The sequence below is a fragment of the Scyliorhinus canicula genome, chromosome 19 (genome assembly GCF_902713615.1).
Source record: "Scyliorhinus canicula chromosome 19, sScyCan1.1, whole genome shotgun sequence".
NCBI classification, from domain to species: domain Eukaryota; kingdom Metazoa; phylum Chordata; class Chondrichthyes; order Carcharhiniformes; family Scyliorhinidae; genus Scyliorhinus; species Scyliorhinus canicula.
Genome location: NC_052164.1, coordinates 3,052,744 through 3,068,611, shown reverse-complemented (window position 1 = coordinate 3,068,611; position 15,868 = coordinate 3,052,744). Strand labels below are relative to the sequence as shown.

The window sequence follows — 15,868 nt, the reverse complement described above, 5'->3', positions numbered from 1 at the left end:
CAGTAGTGTCCGTGTGGAGTTTGCACATTCTCCCTATGTTTGCATGGGTCTCACCCCCATAAAGGATGTGCAGGGTGGGTGGCTTGGCCACGCTAAATTGCCCCTTAATTGGGGGAAAAAAATAATTGGGTACTTTAGAAGAGAAATTGTCATGTCGGGATGGTGAGTAGCTTGGAGGGTTCCCATGCATCTACTGCCCTTGCCCTTCTGGATGGTAAAGGCTCCGGGTTTTGGTTGATACCTGTGTAGTATTCATCAAGGAGATGTTAAGTCTATGTTTTCTATGTTTTTTTATAAATGTTTTTATTGGGTTTTTGAACAAAGTATATTTACTATTATGTACACAGAATAAGAAATATATATATATATACATATAAAGAAGAGATATGCACACCCAAACATACCAAAAGAAAGTAGTAATAAAAAATAAAATAGAATAACTGGTAGGGTATTGTGCACCAGCTCAACAGCAGCAACTCTGTACAACTGGCAAAATTATTTACAACACATAAGTAGGTGATTGTGGGGCGGGAGGGAGGGGCGGATGGAGACTGGGAGGTAAATATACATTTGGGTGCTGGAGAAATAATTACAGTGGGCAATACTCAAATGGGTTTGGTGTTAGTGTTGTCCTATGTTTTGTAGGTTGACTATTTTTGATAAGAAACTTTTAACTCCTTACATCTCTGGGGGTAGTGTTTGTGATTGCTTTATTGTAGGGTGCCTAAACCCCGCAGGTTTTAATCTTTGAACTGAGCTGCTGATTCAATTTCTGGCTATGGGGCAGTGGTGTCGGTCACCTCATTAGCGTTGGCGTGTAGTGTACATTTAGGTGGTTCAAATCTAAGTGGCCCATAATTGGGCCCTGTTCCATGAACTAAATTTTGGGGAACTGGTCAATACGGTGAAGGCTGGGGCGGCACGGTGGCACAGTGATTAGCATTGCTGCCTACGGCGCTGAGGACCCGGGTTCGATTCCCGGCCCTGGGTCACTGTCTGTGAGGAGTTTGCACGTTCTCCCTGTGTCTGCGTGGGTTTCACCCCCACAACCCAAAGATGTGCAGGTTAGGTGGATTGGCCACGTTAAATTGCCCCTTAATTGGAAAAAATGAATTGGATATTCTAAATTTTTAAAAAAAAATACGGTGAAGGCTGATCTGTGGGGAAAACCTCACGCTGACCTTGGTTGGTAGGATTCAGTCTTCTAGTTTTCCTTCCAAAATCATTCTTTGCGAAGGTTAGTAAAATTATATCATCTTCCATTTGGGTGGGCAAAATCCCACGTATTCGCAGGGTTTTTTTGAGGTGCAAGTGTCTGTAGGTGCTGCATTCTGTAGGTTGCAGTTAGTCTGAGAATTGAGCTGTTGAGGATGTATCATTAATTTATTTGGTGAACAAATTTTCCTCTAAAAGATTGCTCATACATTAAACGCTCTTTAACCTTTGTGGGTTTATTGGTAAAATAATAAGAGGAATTGGTGTGTGCTTTGTGAATGCTATGGCTGCTTTACTTCCTGGGTTACTGAATGTAGATGTTTACTCAATGTGGACTATATTTACCTGCATTGTGTGAGGCACTTTTAAATTATGCTAGTGCCCATGGCTAATGTACTATCATTGTACACACACCTGAACAACATTGGGTTAGACAGGAGCAATGACAAATGCTTGAAATCTGCAACGAAAACAGGGAACTTATAAATGCCCAGGTCAGAGAAAAATCTGGGTAATGTTTCATATAGATACAAACAGGTACAATGGGTATATACCATATCATGGAAGGGAACACATTTCCTTGGCAACTTTCACAACCTCATTATCCCAAGTGCATTAGAGCACTTTGAAGTACTTTTGAGGTGTAATCAATTGGATAGAAAATGTGGCACCCAGTTTACACTCTGCAAGTTCCTACAAACAGCAGTGGTAATTACTTTATAATCTATTTTTTATTGATGTTGGCTGAGGGGAAACTAATTGTCAGGACACTGGGGAGGACTCCCTGCCCTTCAACATAATGACCATGGGATATTTTCTGGCTCTCAGAGAGGGCAGGCAAGGTCTCTGTTCAATGTCTCACGCAAGAATCAGCACTTCTGGCAGTGCAGCACTGGAGTGTTAGACTGGATATTGATCTTCAGTCTCTGGACCTTCACTGAGGAGAGCGCAACCCATTTAGCCTGCCTGATTTCCCCAAAGAATCAATCATTCAGGAGCGTGGAGTTCCCACCACTAAACCGGTGGAACAGATAAAGGAATTTCAACTGCATGTTAATTTTCTGCGATCTTTCTTAGAAAATCTTGCACTGCAAACCAGCACTGCCATTAAACTGAGCGTACCCCAGATCAAATTAATCACCATGGCATTGGTATTGTGGGCCTTTGAGAATGCGCAGACACTAATTATGTTTTTAAAATTTCTCAATGTCTTTCAGTTATTTAAAATTAGGTTACTCACTGGAGGTGGACTGGGCACAGATGAATGATTATTTTTGTGACAAACCCCTATTAAGTTTCAATAAAACTACGCCATGTTGCCCCTCTTACAAATTATGAAATTGCATTCTGAAATGCACGATTGTATGAAGGATTTGGAGATTGAAATGCAAATCAATTTGAGGAGTGTAAAACACTTTGGAAATGAATGGAATTTACACTCAGCTCAGCGAGAACTCCCAAAGCCAGCAAACGTGGTCAGGGTATCTAACAATCGAGCAGAATGATCCCCACAAGAATTTCAAGGCTGATGCATTTTGCTTCGGGTCCAAGCAGGCAAGCTGAGCCTTTAAGGATTAAAGGTTACTGTGTGTAGTAGTGCAATAGTGAACTTTGAACAAATGAACACAGCTGCCTGTGTGACGCAGTTCATCAGCAAGTAGGTTGTATCTGGGACTAGCTGTTGAACACATAGACCGTGGTTCTGCTATCAGTCTGGCCACTGTTGGTTTGGGTGCCTGTTCCATGGGCAGCTGTAGGTGTGTGAAGGCACCATTGCCGGTTCTAAACATGGATATAATCTATTTAATTCACGTGGTCTGCACTGTTTATGCTCTAGCTTATTTCTACTTCCTTTCACTTCATCCTCCTTGTCCTTTCTCCCTTGTATTTGTCAGCCTTCCTCTTAAATGTATCTGTGCCATTCACCTCAACCACATCCTGTGGTCACGAGTTCCACATTACCACCACACTTCTTGAATTCCCTCTTGATTTTATTCATTCAACAAACCTGTTGGACTTTAACCTGGTGTTGTAAGACTTCTTACTGTGCTCACCCCAGTCCAACGCCGGCATCTCCACATCATGGCTACCATTGACACCGCAAACTGCCGGCTCAAAGTGGAGAGGATCTCCAGGAAGATCGCGCATATAGACACTGACATTCAGTTTCTACAAAGATGCAAAAAAGCAGACAAGATCCCGAAAGGACTACAGATCAAAAACCCACTCAAGTCGACTTACAACACAGACTACGCTGAAAGACTCTGCCACCGCACCTCTGTCACACTCCTCAAACACCTCGTACACCAACTCTACAGCAGTCGACGCAACCTGGAAACCAAGAGAGAGGCCATATTCTCAACTTGTGCTCAGGACACAGCAGACCAGCTGCGGAACACCGCCAAACAGATGAGACAGCAATACTATGCCACCTACATGCACACCAAGAACAGGAAGCTTGAGAAACTTGGCATCACCACCAGCAGCAATCAAGCTTCTCCCGGTACAACAGTCGAAAACAATACAGGGAAATCCATTGTCAACTTGTCAGACTACACCCTTCAACCAGACGAAATCGAAGTCCTCAGCAGAGGGCTCAATTTCTGCACCACCACCAAAATGGACCCCATCAGTCTCGCGGCAGATACGGAGGAATTCATCAGGCGAATGAGGCTCCGGGAATTCTTCCACAGACCCCAAGAGGCCGACAGCGAACCCAGGGACACGACCAATGAACCGGAACAGCAGACCGCGAGATCTGCAGTGCAGCAAACCGAAAAGGAAAGAGTCAAATTGGACCCCTCTGGAAGGCCGCTGCCCTAGACTCGACATGTATGCTCAAGCCGTCAGAAGTCGTGTCAATGCCAGATTCATCACTCGCAATCACAAGGCAGCCTCAAACGTCACCCAAGCACAACGCAACGCCATCCGCACTCTCAAGACCAACCGCAACATCGTCATCAAACCAGCAGACAAAGGAGGGGCCACCGTCATACTGAACAGAACAGACTACTGCAAAGAAGTATACCGACAACTCGACAACCAGGAACACTACAGGCAGTTACCCGCAGATCCAACCAAGGAACACATCCGCCAACTCAGCAGACTGATCAAGACCTTAGATCCAGACCTTCAGAACACCCTACGTGCTCTCATCCCACGTAATCCCCGCATTGGAGATCTCTACTGCCTCCCGAAAATACACAAGGCCAACACACCAGGCCGTCCTATCGTTTCAGGCAATGGGACCCTGTGTGAGAACCTCTCTGGCCACATCGAGGGCATCTTGAAACCCATCGTACAAGGTACACCCAGCTTCTGTCGCGACACGACGGACTTCCTACAGAAACTCAGCACCCATGGACCAGTTGAACCAGGAACATTCCTCGTCACAATGGATGTCTCGGCACTCTACACCAGCATCCCCCATGACGACGGCATTGCTGCAACAGCCTCAGTCCTCAACACCGACAACTGCCAATCTCCAGACGCAATTCTGCAACTCATCCGTTTCATTCTAGACCACAACGTCTTCACCTTCGACAACAAATTCTTCAAAAAAAAAAAAAAAAAAAAAAAAAAAACAAACCTGTTGGACTTTAACCTGGTGTTGTAAGACTTCTTACTGTGCTCACCCCAGTCCAACGCCGGCATCTCCACATCTTGATTTTATTAGTGACTCTCTTGTATGTATGCTTCCCCCACAAGTGGAAATAACTTTACTGCGACTGCACTGTTGGGCGATTATCCTAAACATCTCCGTTGGGTCGCCACCATCCCAGCCTTATCTATCAGAAGTAAAAAAGTCCCAGCTTGTGCAGCCTTTCCGGATGGTTATAACGTTGGTGTTCTAGTGTCACTTGTGCAAATCTTTTTTGCACCATCTCCAGTGCCTCTATATTCTTTATTATCCTGAACAATTGGGCCATTGTCAGCTTCTTGTGTGCAGTCTTATGTCTCCCTCACCCTTTTTGTTTTCTCTCTGCCTCCTCTCTCTCTCTCTCTCACACATCTCTCTCTCTGCCTCCCACTCCACTGCCTCCTGGGGTTTTCAATAAATTTGCTCACTCCTTGCATTTTTGTATGAATTTGCCTCTCTCAACGTGCCTGGAATGTGTTAAGTGCTCAGTGGGAGACTGCCTCCTGTATAAATTGTAGCCGGTTCTGGTTAGTGTACAGCTGAGCTCACTCTTCCTGTTGTTCAGGTTATCTCGGCAAGTTCCATTGCCTGATGTCACTTGTTTGTCCTGTCCTTGCAGCGTTTGAGATAATCTGCAATGGGCCTATTGCAGTCGCAGCAAGGTCAGAATTTTGTTCCAATTTCCGCCGACCTCCCCCCTCTCTTGATTTTAATAATTTCTGAGCTGCAGATTGAGCTCCCGTAACCGCCCAATTCCCAAAGCAGTGATGAGTCCCCAGTCAGTATCTGCTGGGTGTGTGCGCTTTTCTCCATGACGCATTGTCCTGAGATTTTTGTCCCAGTCCTGACTACTGTCAGGCCATGAAGAAAGCTCACTTTCTGCACCAAATCGCTTCACTCTGGAATTGCAGTACTTTTGGTAAATCACATGTGAACAAAAAAAAAGACACATCCTTTGTGTAATAGCTTCTGGCATAGAAGTTTTCATGACACATCAGGCTATAACCTGCTATTGCACTTTGTGTTCGGTGCCAGGAGTGAGCAGATTCTCATCTAGATGCATTCCTGTTGTGGAAAGATTTGTAACTTCTGCTTACTTGGTAATTTTTCCTCTTGAAGGCACGGACCATTGATAAGAGAACAACTTGGCAGATAGTCCGAGCACTGCAGAATCATCTTTAACGATCCATTAATCTCCTGAGCCTAGGTGGTGAGTGTTCCCTGACTATTCTCTCTTGGGAGTGCTGTGCACGTTTCTCAACAGTGGTCACTGGATGATGAGTAGGCGTGAGCACTGTGGCAAGCTTTGTTTGCTTCAATCAGTCCACTACTCGCTGTATATCGCACGTATTCACAAATTGGCCGAAGGTCCCTCCTTTCAGACCTGAAACGTGCCCAGTCTACTTCAAGTTATCCTGGGAGGGTAAAGCATCTAAAAGATTTGAGTAACAGGTGAAGCCAGCCATTTGACACTGGTACTAAACAGCAGCAACGCTGGGTATTCATGAACAGGATGCTCCTGTCAAGCTAAAAAGACCTTCTGTCTAATGCACTCGTCCTAGAGTCACTCGTCCTGGAGTCACAACACAAGTGAATAACCAATAATTCTTATAAAAATTCCCCAAATCCTTGGCTGCCCAATAATTACAGTCACCAAGTTTGTACGTTGAAACACAATTACTATTTATTTATAACGATTAGTGGTGAAATACACACCAGATACAGTTGGTTAAATATTAATAAGTACCTAACTCCTCCTCCTAACTTGCCCTTCAACATGCGTGCACACACACTGGTTGGTTGGGGGGGGGGGGGGGGGGGGGGGGGAACCAGCGATGCCCACATTCCATAAATTAATTTTAAAAATTAATTGATATTTTCAAAGCACAACTGGTACTCTGGTTATCCAACAAATATTGAGGATAAAAGGGGGACTGGGAAAAACCAGAAGCAGAGAACACCTCCAGTAGTCGATGGTGTGACACTGGGACTCCTGACAAGGGCACAGGGCCTGTGGTTCCAGTAACTCACTAATGAATTCAAACGCCATTTGGTTAGGATCTCACATCCAGACCGCCAGCTAATGATCACTTTCCAAAAGGGATTAAATAAGTGGCACAACCCATGGAGACACGAAGAATATGCCACTTTCAGTCCTTTTATTTGGCATGGGCGGGGCTGTGCAATTTGATTTATTGTCACATGTACCGAGGTACAGTGAAAAATATTGTCCAGCTTTCAGTCCAGGCAGATTGCTGGTTAGACCAGCATTTAATGCACATCCCTAGTTGCCCTTCAGAAGGTGGTGGTGAGCTGCCTTCTTGAACCGCTGCAGTCCCTGAGGTGTAGGTACACCCACAATGCTGTTAGGCAGGGAGTTCCAGCAACAGTGAAGGAACGCGATAAATTTCCAAGTTGGCGTGAGTGACTTGGAGGGGAACCTCCAGGTAGTGGGTTTCCCAGATATCTGCTATTCTTGTCCTTTTAAATAGTAGTGGCCATGGGTTTGGAAGGTGCTGCCTAAGGAAGCTTAGCGAGTTACTGTAGTGCATCTTGTAGATGTACACACAGCTGCTACAGTTTGTTGATGGGGGAGGGAGTGAATGTTTGTGGAAGGGCAAGGAACCAAGCGGGCTGCTTTGCCCTGGATGGTTTTGAGAATGTTGTTGGAGCTGCACTCACTCAGGAATGTGGAGAATATTCCATCACACTCCAGTAGATGGACAGGCTTTGTGGAGATCAGGAGGTAATTTACTCGCCTCAGCATTCCTAGCCTTTGACCTGCTCTGGTAGTCACAGTATTAATGTGGCTAGTCCAGTTCAATATCTGATCGATAGTAACCCCCAGGATTGTGATAGTGGGGGAATTCAGTGATGGTAATGCCATTGAATGCCAAGGGGCGATGTTAGATCCTCTCTTTTAAGAGATGAGTTATTGCTGAGTAAGTGCCGCTTGATGACCCCTTTCCATCACTTTACTGATTTAGAGTAGACTGATAGGGCGGTAATTGGCTGGTTTGGATTTGTCCTGTTCCTTGTGTACAGGACATACCCAGGCAATTTCCCACATTGCCGTGTAGATGCCAGTGTTGTAGCTGTACTGGAGCAGCTTGGCTAGGGGGGCAGCAAGTTCTCGAGCACAAGTCTTCAGTACCATTGCCGGAATATTGTCAGGGCCCAAAGTTGTTGCAATATCCAGTGCCTTTAGCTGTTTCTTGTTATCCCGTGGAGTGAATCGTATTGGCTGAAGACATCTGTGATGCTGGGGATCTCCGGAGGAGACCGGGATAGACCATCCACTCTGCACTTCTGGCTGAAGATTGTTGCGAATGCCTTGCCATTTGCACAGTTGTGCTGGGGTCCTCCAGCATTGAGGATGGGGATATTTGTGGAGCCTCCTCCTCCAATGAATTGTTTTAATTGTCCACCACAATTTACGACTGCAGAGCTGATGCATTTGTTGTGGAATCACTTGGCTCTCAATTGCTTGCTGCTTATGCGTTTTTAAAAAAAATTTCATAAAAATTTTTTTTTTAGAGTAACCAATTCCCTTTTTCCAATTAAGGGGCAATTTAGCATGACTAATCCACCTACCCTGCACATCGTTGGGTTGTGGGGGCGAAACCCACACAAACACGGGGAGAATGTGCAAGCTCCACACGGACAGTGACCCAGAGCCGGGATCGAACCTGGGACTTCAGCACCTTGAGGCAGCAGTGCTAACCACTGCACCACCGTGCTGCCCCCTTATGCTGTTTTCAATGCAAGTAGTCCATGTTGTAGCTTCACCTCATTTTTAGGTATTCCTGGTATGCTCTCCTGCACTCTTCGTTGAACCAGGGTTGATCCCCTGGCTTATAGAGTGGGGATATGCGGGGTTGCAGATTGTGGGTGAGTACAACTCTGCTGCTGCTGATGGCCCACAAAGCCTCGTGGATGCCCAGTCTTGACTCTGCAAGATCTTTTCAAAGTCTATCCCATTTACCACTGTACCACCACCTCTGCTGGGTCTGTCCTGCTGGTGAGAGGAGTGGTGATAGTGGTAAAGTATGCTGCGAGTATGACTGTCAGGTGGTTGCATTTTGCACAACAGACTACTTTGTCACAACATCGTGGGCCGAAGGGCCTGTACGGCTCTATGTTCTATAACATGTTGCCTAGATGTTAGTAAGGAGGTTTTTGCAGGGTTGCCACTTCCTGGGGTCGATGCCGCATGGCCTGTCTGGTTTCATTCCTTTTTTGTGTTTTTGTAGCGGTTGAATACAACTGAGTGGCCATTTCAGAGTTAACTATCGCTGTGAGTCAGGAGTCACATGTAGGCCAGACCGGGTATGGTCGGTATGTTTCCTTCCCCAAAGGACATGAGCGAATCAGATGGGGAATTTTATTGTCACCATTACGTTTTTGAATCCAGATATTTTATTAAGTTTAAATTCCACCATCAGCTAGGTGGGTTTTGAACCCGGGACTCCAGAACACTACCCTGGGTCTCTGGATTGCTAGCCCATGACAAAACCACTGCACCACCATCTCCCCATAAATTACAGATGATTCTGGAACCCACCTCTTCATTCACCTGTGGAAGGAGCTGCTCTCCGAAAGCTGGTGTTTGAAACAAACCTGTTGGACTTTAACCTGGTGTTGGAAGACTTCTTACTGAGCTCACCCCAGTCCAACGCCGGCATCTCCACATCATAAATTATTAGTGGGAGACTTGTGATAATGACTAATGTGTGTGTGTAGCTAATGGGTAGTGGAGAACAGCTGAGTGATGTCGTGCTAACAGTATGTGTGGGTAGAAGTGTGTAGGTGCTGCCTTTACCCTGTTATAACAAGTGGCTTTTGGAATGATCCAGATCTTTGCAGTGAGATCATCTCCTGCTCTTGGACCGTATGCTCGTCTCCTCATTTTCTGGCTCTGTTTTTAAAAACAATACTTCCATTTCTGCAGCATCTTTCATAAGCTCAGGACAACCCCGATTTCTTTACAGACGTTATAGTGCTTTTAAAGTGTTAGTCACTGTGGTAAAGTGAAACACGAGAACCAGTGCACTTGCACAGCAAGGTTTGTGAGGGTAAGTATTCACTCTGACTTGCCTGCTCTTTGACCAATGCCACAGGATCCTTAACAGGCTCCCAACCGACAGCTCCTCTTTTTAAAAAATATTTTTATTAAGGCATTTTGTGTATACATTAAACACAACCAAAACCAGAGTGAGAGAAAACAGAAAACCTTGTAAAAAAAATAAATAATTACCTAACCAACCTCCTCGGGGTCTCTCTCTCTCTCTTCTCCACCCCAACCCCCCACACTGACTTAAAATTTTTTTTAGAGTACCTAATTATTATTGTTCCAATTAAGGGGAATTTAGTGCGGCCAATCCACCTACCCCGCACATCTTTTGAATTGTGGGAGTGAGAGCCACGTAGACATGGGGAGAATGTGCAAACTCCATACGGGCAGTGACCAGGGCCGGGATTCATAGAACATAGAACAGTACAGCACAGAACAGGCCCTTCGGCCCTCGATGTTGTGCCGAGCAATGATCACCCTACTCAAACCCATGTATCCACCCTATACCCGTAACCCAACAACCCCCCCCAACCTTACTTTTTAGGACACTATGGGCAATTTAGCATGGCCAATCCACCTAACCCGCACATGTTTGGACTGTGGGAGGAAACCGGAGCACCCGGAGGAAACCCACGCACACACGGGGAGGACGTGCAGACTCCACACAGACAGTGACCCAGCCGGGAATCGAACCTGGGACCCTGGAGCTGTGAAGCATTTATGCTAACCACCATGCTACCGTGCCGCCCTTCCACTGACCCTCTTAAGGCGAACTTAACTTTCGCCAGCCTCGGGTATTCCGCAAGGTTGTTCACTCACACCCTGACTTCGGCGGCTGCGAGTCCCTCCACTCCAACAAAATCCATCTCCGGGTTACCAGGGAGGCAAAGGCCAAGATGGCGGTCCCCCTCGCCACCTGGACTCCCAGGTCTTCCGACACCAAAATTGCCAATTCTGGACTCGGGTCCACCTTCACTTTCAGCACCTCAGACATTATGCCTGCGAACCTCTGCCAGAATCCCCCAAGCTTCGGAGAAGCCCAGAACATGCAGACATGATTCTCCACCCCCTCATTCTGGCCACTGTCATATGCACCCTGTGGACTACTTTTAAATTGAATAAGGTTAAGCCTAACACAAGACAACATTGCGTTCACCTTCAAAGCCTGCTCCCAAAATCCAGCCTCCCCCCAAAATCCAGCCTCCCCCTCTCCCCCTCTCCTCCCACTTCCATTTGACTTCTCCTCCCAGTCCATTAACTCCCTTGTAAATCTTGGATATCAGGGCAGCATTGTGGTGCAGCACTCTCATCACCCTCTATTACACAAACCACCAAAACATCTGCCCAGCAAACAGGGAGCAGGACGAAAACAAACGCCTCGAGCAGGAGCTGCCAAATGTGCGACCACTCACTCCATGGCTGCCTTCGGAAGTCAACCCACAACTTCTCTGACAGTGCAGCATTCTCTACTGCACCATGATTGTCAATCTGATTTATGCTGTGAGGTCTCCAATCTTAAAACCAATCTTAAAATATTATGCCTCTAACCACAAAAACCAAGTTTTAAGATTGAAAATAAATTACTTCAGGCTCATGAGAATGATTATCTCTTGCAGTGTCCCTTTCCCCTTTGCATTAAGTCTGAAGTATTTTTATACACAGGATTTGTGATTGGGCCCATCGAATAGTGTTTCTGGGAACGGCTTTGTATTCTGTCTCCAGTAGTTTCAGTTTCAACTTGTTTCTCTGACTTAACTTTTCATTTTGTTCTGATAAATGTACACAATGCACCCCACATTGGACAGGCTCCAGCCTTTACTGGAAGATCCAAACTCTCTAGATCTCATCAACGTGAGTCAGGATAGCTGGTTAACTGAGTGGTGTGGTGCCGTGTTACAAATCATTTGCTCTGCTCCATCGCTTCATCTGACCCAGTTGGCACCTTGGAGCCAACTTGCAATAGTCAGTTAGTCCCTCTGTTCCTCTCCACTCCTCCAGGAACCAAATACCCTGGGTGTCTGCTCCTTTAATATGTGACATGAGAGTGCACGCTTTTGTTTTCTGCAGGCGAGAACCGGAAGGGGAAAGTTGCAGCTTTAGTGATTGTTTTGTCCTGGAGAAAAATGTTGGACAGGCTTGAGGAGCTGAGTGATCAGCTGCTGTCCCCATGCCCCTTATCCAAGGGGCCGGCCCCGTATGCCCCTTATCCAAGGGGCCGGCCCCGTATGCCCCTTATCCAAGGGGCCGGCCCCGTATGCCCCTTATCCAAGGGGCCGGCCCCGTATGCCCCTTATCCAAGGGGCCGGCCCCGTATGCCCCTTATCCAAGGGGCCGGCCCCGTATGCCCCTTATCCAAGGGGCCGGCCCCGTATGCCCCTTATCCAAGGGGCCGGCCCCGTATGCCCCTTATCCAAGGGGCCGCCCCGTATGCCCCTTATCCAAGGGGCCGGCCCCGTATGCCCCTTATCCAAGGGGCCCTCACCGATATCTGCCGAGACATTTTAAACTTTCACTTGAAGAAGAGTCATACAGACTCTCAACGTTATCTCTGTTTCTCTCTCCACAGATGCTGCCAGATCGGAGTTTTTCCAGCATTTTCTGTTTTTATTCTGAATTTCCATGTGCACTTTGGCAGGGGCATACGGGGCCGGCCCCTTGGATAAGGGGCATACGGGGCCGGCCCCTTGGATAAGGGGCATGGGGACAGCAGCTGATCACTCAGCTCCTCAAGCCTGTCCAACATTTTTCTCCAGGACAAAAGTCTTTGGCAGGTAGGATCAAGGAAAACCCAAAAGCTTTCTATAGGTATGTCAGGAATAAAAGAATGACTAGGGTAAGAGTAGGGCCAGTCAAGGACAGTGGTGGGAAGTTGTGTGTGGAGGCTGAGGAGATAAGCGAGATACTAAATGAATTCTTTTCGTCAGTATTCACTCAAGAAAAAGATAATATTGAGGAGGAGAATGCTGAGACCCAGGCTATTAGAATAGATGGCATTGAGGTGCGTAGGGAAGAAGTGTTGGCAATTCTGGACAAGGTGAAAATAGATAAGTCCCCGGGGCCGGATGGGATTTATCCTAGGATTCTCTGGGAAGCCAGGGAAGAGATTGCTGAGCCTTTGGCTTTGATTTTTAGGTCATCATTGGCTACAGGAATAGTGCCAGAGGACTGGAGGATAGCAAATGTGGTCCCTTTGTTCAAGAAGGGGAGTAGAGATAACCCCGGTAACTATAGGCCGGTGAGCCTCACGTCTGTGGTGGGTAAAGTCTTGGAGAGGATTATAAAAGATACGATTTATAATCATCTAGATAGGAATAATATGATTAGGGATAGTCAGCATGGTTTTGTGAAGGGTAGGTCATGCCTCACAAACCTTATCGAGTTCTTTGAGAAGGTGACTGAACAGGTAGACGAGGGTAGAGCAGTTGATGTGGTGTATATGGATTTCAGTAAAGCGTTTGATAAGGTTCCCCATGGTCGGCTATTGCAGAAAATACGGAGGCTGGGGATTGAGGGTGATTTAGAGATGTGGATCAGAAATTGGCTAGTTGAAAGAAGACAGAGAGTGGTAGTTGATGGGAAATGTTCAGAATGGAGTTCAGTTACGAGTGGTGTACCACAAGGATCTGTTCTGGGGCCGTTGCTGTTTGTCATTTTTATAAATGACCTAGAGGAGGGCGCAGAAGGATGGGTGAGTAAATTTGCAGACGACACTAAAGTCGGTGGAGTTGTAGACAGTGCGGAAGGATGTTGCAGGTTACAGAGGGACATAGATAAGCTGCAGAGCTGGGCTGAGAGGTGGCAAATGGAGTTTAATGTGGAGAAGTGTGAGGTGATTCACTTTGGAAAGAATAACAGGAATGCGGAATATTTGGCTAATGGTAAAATTCTTGGTAGTGTGGATGAGCAGAGGGATCTCGGTGTCCATGTACATAGATCCCTGAAAGTTGCCACCCAGGTTGATAGGGTTGTGAAGAAGGCCTATGGTGTGTTGGCCTTTATTGGTAGAGGGATTGAGTTCCGGAGCCATGAGGTCATGATGCAGCTGTACCAAACTCTGGTACGGCCGCATTTGGAGTATTGCGTACAGTTCTGGTCGCCTCATTATAGGAAGGACGTGGAAGCTTTGGAACGGGTGCAGAGGAGATTTACCAGGATGTTGCCTGGTATGGAGGGAAAATCTTATGAGGAAAGGCTGATGGACTTGAGGTTGTTTTCGTTAGAGAGAAGAAGGTTAAGAGGTGACTTAATAGAGGCATACAAAATGATCAGAGGGTTAGATAGGGTGGACAGCGAGAGCCTTCTCCCGCGGATGGAGGTGGCTAGCACGAGGGGACATAGCCTTAAATTGAGGGGTAATAGATATAGGACAGAGGTCAGAGGTGGGTTTTTTACGCAAAGAGTGGTGAGGCCGTGGAATGCCCTACCTGCAACAGTAGTGAACTCGCCAACATTGAGGGCATTTAAAAATTTATTGGATAAGCATATGGATGATAAGGGCATAGTGTAGGTTAGATGGCCTTTAGTTTTTTTTTCTCCATGTCGGTGCAACATCGAGGGCCGAAGGGCCTGTACTGCGCTGTAATGTTCTATGTTCTATGTTGTGTTATGCCAAATTCAGTGACCACAGCACTTTGAGCACAAGATCCCATGTAATGCAATGCATTACAATTAATTTGGTTGAGGGAGGAATGTTGGCCAGTATGTCAGGTGGCCACCCTTCATTTGGCCCATTTCTTTGCTGTTACATTTACATACTTCATACAGTGTGGCCAGGCCATGTCAGAATGTATTTTCCTGAGTATCCTCCTTCTGCAGCCAACTCTTCATAAGCCTTGATTCTCACATCCCATATCTACTTATCCAGCTTCCCCTTAAATGCATCTAAACTAGTCTCTGTGGTCGTGAGTTCTACATTCTCACTACTCAGGTGGATCAGCTGATGGCTTTGGTTTCAGTACCTGCTCTCTCCTTCCTCTTAACAATCCACTTACTGCAGTCAGATCAGCAGGCTCTGCAGAAACGCAGTTTGATTATACAAGGAAGAGACATGGGAACGCAGAGACTGGTTTGGTAAGTTGGGCTCAATACAGCCATCACGTACCTGTGTTCGATTGTTGCTGTGTAGACAGGTAAAGCACAGTTCCCATCAAATACTCCCAGGGCAGGAACAGCATGAGATTAGATAGAGTAAAGCTCCCTCTACCATGTCCCTATCAAACACTGCAAGGGTTTAGATACGGAGTAAAGCTCCCTCTACATTGTCCCCATCAAACACCCCCAGGACAAGTACAACATGGGGTTAGTTACAGAGTAAAGCTCCCTCTATACTGTCCCCATGAAACACTTCCGGGACATCCTGTCTCTCTCCCTCTCTCTCTCTCTCTCTCTCTCTCTGGAACTGTATCCCACAAAAAGCATACTGATGCTTGCTAAATTGCTACTTTTAAATCTGAAATTTTCAACAGCCAAATGCATTAAGGGGAAGAGATAGTGGGGCATAGACTCAAGATAAGAGGCAGAAGGTGTAGAGGGGACATGAAAACCCTTTTTTGTTTTACCGAGGGTAGTGGGAGTCTGGAATTCGCTGCCCAAGTTGGTGGTGGAGGCAGAGACCCTAAACTTTTTTTAAAAAAAAAGGTACCTGGATCTGCACCGTAAGTGTTCTAAGTACAGGTCTATGCACCAAGTGCAGGAAGGTGGGATTAGAAAGGGCATCTGGATGTGCTGGGACTGGCATGGGCCAAGATGGGCTAATGGCCTCCAGAGCTGTAACTTTTCTTTGATTTTATTTAGAGATTTGCAGCCATAGCAGGTAGGTAAAGTTGGGGTACAGATGAACCCTGACCTTATTGGATAACAGTGGAACAGGCTTGAGAGGCTGAATGCCCTGATTTTGTCTTGAATCACCCCCCCTCCTCTTGTAAAATTCCTCTTGCGCT

At 46.4% G+C, this 15,868-nt stretch overlaps 1 protein-coding gene across 3 annotated transcripts in view; it reads left to right on the top strand.

Annotated features, from left to right (window-relative positions):
* LOC119953888 (junction plakoglobin-like) overlaps positions 1-15,868 on the top strand; it is a 71,683-nt gene that overhangs the window by 16,848 nt on the left and 38,967 nt on the right. The window contains exon 1 of one of the 3 annotated variants that reach the window (XM_038778517.1): positions 6,047-6,065. The exons of the other annotated variants lie outside the window; for them this stretch is intronic. The gene's annotated coding sequence lies outside the window, so the exon portion shown is untranslated. Of the gene's footprint in view, positions 1-6,046; positions 6,066-15,868 lie in introns of those variants that run through there. 3 annotated transcript variants of the gene reach the window in all.